Source organism: Rana temporaria, chromosome 4, assembly GCF_905171775.1.
Source record: "Rana temporaria chromosome 4, aRanTem1.1, whole genome shotgun sequence".
In the NCBI taxonomy this organism is placed as follows: Eukaryota; Metazoa; Chordata; class Amphibia; order Anura; family Ranidae; genus Rana; species Rana temporaria.
The window spans coordinates 209301302-209305555 of NC_053492.1; positions in this window are offsets into that span (position 1 = coordinate 209301302).

Sequence of the window (4254 nt, forward strand, 5' to 3'; positions counted from 1 at the left end):
CCAAATCACCTGCATTTTTAACCATTGAACTGCCTGTTACTATTATTTCTAATGGACTAATCACCATACCCCTACCTATACATGTACTTTGTATCTGCCCTGACAGTTACCTCTCCTATTGTACTCCTGGGAAGGTTCACCATGGTTCCAAGTTATCTCCATTTGCCACCCTAGCAGTTTCAGCAGCATCGCTCTAGATCTAACCAGCCCTGATGGGGCCCCATGTGCATCTGGGGCCCCTGGGCTGTGCCCAGATGTGCTCACTTGATAAGACGGCCCTGCACCTATCCTATATTCAAATGACAGCCGGGTGGGATGTCTCTCGTTCTGTGTGGAAGTCATATGATGTTTTCCCCAGGATGTGCTTCCCACGGGCCCCACTGGCTGCGCTGTGGTTTAATCTGTCAGCCGCTGTGTCCTGACAGATCAGTGTAGCAGCCCACTGCCAGTACCATGTGACCACTGTGACCAATCACAGCAGATCACATGACAATTGTACACAATGGATGGCCTCCATTCATTGTGTACTATTGTGTTGATCTCTGTGATCCAATCAATTAGTAAACACTGAATGAATTGATTTCTTTCAGAAAAAAAATGGTTGCTTATAACAGTGAAATTCAAAAAATAAATAAAAAAACAGCCTAGTACAGTGTTAGTATGGTAACACTATATTGCTCTGGTCATAAAAAAATAATAATAAAAAAAGTAGTAAAAACATATTTAAACAAATTGAATATATATATATATATATATATATATATATATATATATATATATATATATATATATATATATATATATATATATATACTTTTTGTTCAATTATAGCAAAAATGTCAGTGTCCCTGATCACCGCCCCCCAGTTATATGGTGATACTGTATTGCACTGGTGACAGTATGGAAAAAGAAAAAAGTGAAAGTTCTTAATTTTCCCAAAAAATTCTAACAAACAAATTACAACTTCTTAAAACACCCAATGCCTCTTACTAAATACCTTTGACTATCTACTTAACAAAAAGGGCTCATTTGGATCGGATGATATCTGTACTGCCCTGACATTTTTGAGCCGCTAGTACATCAGGATTGATTGATTCCCCCCGGTTTGTTTTTCACCAGAACATGCTACAGTAACAGACAAAAAATGTGTGCGAACACCATTAAAGTCTATGGGACACGAACGTGAAAAATATAAAGTGTTCATTTTAAAAGCTCATATGCAAGTTATTATATATATATATATATATATATTAGGGCTGTTACTGATTAACATTTTCGTGTTCGATTAATCTTTTTAAACGATTTATCAACTAATTTCGATTAATTATAACGCACATACATTTTTCGGATCACCACCATATATAGTCATCACTGTAATATCCACAGACATCTCCCCCACTGTAATATCCACAGACATCTCCCCCCACTGTAATATCCACAGACATCTCCCCCCACTGTAATATCCACAGACATCTCCCCCACTGTAATATCCACAGACATCTCCCCACTGTAATATCCACAGACATCTCCCCCCACTGTAATATCCACAGACATCTCCCCCACTGTAATATCCACAGACATCTCCCCACTGTAATATCCACTGACATCTCCCCCACTGTAATATCCACAGACATCTCCCCCACTGTAATATCCACAGACATCTCCCCCCACTGTAATATCCACAGACATCTCCCCCACTGTAATATCCACAGACATCTCCCCCACTGTAATATCCACAGACATCTCCCCCCACTGTAATATCCACAGACATCTCCCCCACTGTAATATCCACAGACATCTCCCCACTGTAATATCCACCGACATCTCCCCCACTGTAATATCCACAGACATCTCCCCCCACTGTAATATCCACAGACATCTCCCCCCACTGTAATATCCACAGACATCTCCCCCACTGTAATATCCACAGACATCTCCCCCCACTGTAATATCCACAGACATCTCCCCCACTGTAATATCCACCGACATCTCCCCCCACTGTAATATCCACAGACATATACCCCCACTGTAATATCCACAGACATCTCCCCCACTGTAATATCCACCGACATCTCCCCCCACTGTAATATCCACAGACATCTCCCCCCACTGTAATATCCACAGACATCTCCCCCACTGTAATATCCACAGACATCTCCCCACTGTAATATCCACCGACATCTCCCCCACTGTAATATCCACAGACATCTCCCCCCACTGTAATATCCACAGACATCTCCCCCACTGTAATATCCACAGACATCTCCCCCCACTGTAATATCCACAGACATCTCCCCCACTGTAATATCCACCGACATCTCCCCCCACTGTAATATCCACAGACATATACCCCCACTGTAATATCCACAGACATCTCCCCCACTGTAATATCCACCGACATCTCCCCCCACTGTAATATCCACAGACATCTCCCCCCACTGTAATATCCACAGACATCTCCCCCACTGTAATATCCACAGACATCTCCCCCCACTGTAATATCCACAGACATCTCCCCCCACTGTAATATCCACAGACATCTCCCCCCACTGTAATATCCACAAACATCTCCCCCCACTGTAATATCCACAGACATCTCCCCCCACTGTAATATCCACAGACATCTCCCCCACTGTAATATCCACAGACATATACCCCCACTGTAATATCCACAAACATCTCCCCCCACTGTAATATCCACAGACATCTCCCCCCACTGTAATATCCACAGACATCTCCCCCACTGTAATATCCACAGACATCTCCCCCCACTGTAATATCCACAGACATCTCCCCCCACTGTAATATCCACAGACATCTCCCCCCACTGTAATATCCACAGACATCTCCCCCCACTGTAATATCCACAGACATCTCCCCACTGTAATATCCACAGACATCTCCCCACTGTAATATCCACAGACATCTCCCCCACTGTATAGGAAGATTAGTGCTTGCTTAGTCTTACCAGAGAAGCCGGCTGAACACGAGCAGTTGAGGCCGGGTGATGACGTCAGCGCAGCTTACATATATATATGTATATATATATATATATATATATATATATATATATATATATATATATATATATACACACACATGTAAGCCGGCTTATATAGTGTGGGGCATGGACTTAGTCCCCCATAGCCATGATTGGGCAAAGCACCCTGCCTTTGGCCAATTATGGCTCTCACCAGAGTACGCTGTGATTGGCCAAAGCATGCAGGTCAGGTGCATGCTTTGGCCAATCATCATACAGCAATGTACTGCGATCTCGCAGTGCATTGTGGGGAGGTCCGTGGCACTCGAATTTCCTGTATGTTCGGTTCATTTTAGAACAAACGAACACCCGGGGGCAGATCCACAAAGGTATCACGCCGGCGTATCTCTTGATACGCCGTGTAATTTCAAATTTTGTGCGTCGTATCTTTGTTTTGTATCCACAAAACAAGATACAACGGCATCTCGGCTAGATCTGACAGGCGTACGTCTTAGTACGCCGTCAGATCTAAGCTGCAATTTTTCGGCTGCCGCTAGGTGGCGTTTCCATCGAATTCCGCGTCGAGTATGCAAATTAGCTAGTTACGGCGATCCACGAACGTCCGTCCGGCCGGCGCATTTTTTTACGTCGTTTTCGTTAGGCTTTTTCCGGCGTATAGTTAAAGCTGCTGTTATGAGGCGTACTCAATGTTAAGTATGGCCGTCGTTCCCGCGTAGAAATGTGAAATTTTTACGTCGTTTGCGTAAGTCGTTCGCGAATAGGGATTTGCGTAGAATGACGTCACCGTCAGAAGCATTGGCTTGTTCCGGGTTAATTTCGAGCATGCGCACTGGGATACCCCCACGGACGGCGCATGCGCAGTTAAAAAAAACGTTGTTTACGTCGGGTCACAACGTATTTACATAAAACACGCCCCCATTACATCCATTTGAATCCCGCGCCCTTATGCCGCCAAAGATACACTACGCCACCGTAACTTAGGGCGCAAATTCTTTGAGGATTCTAAAAAAAAAAGTTACGGCGGCGTAGTGTATCTCAGATACGCTGCGCCCGGTGGAAGATTACGCGCAGGTACGTGGATCTGCCCCCCGATGTTCAAGTCGAACTTAAGTTCGACTCGAACCGTTGGCTCATCCCTAACCTATTTCATGGTTTGTGGACTCTTATAGTGGTTCTACAAAGTGTACATGTACATCACTCGAGGCAGTTTCTCTTAACCTGCTGCTCCAAAAAGCCTCTATCCCACGTGGAGG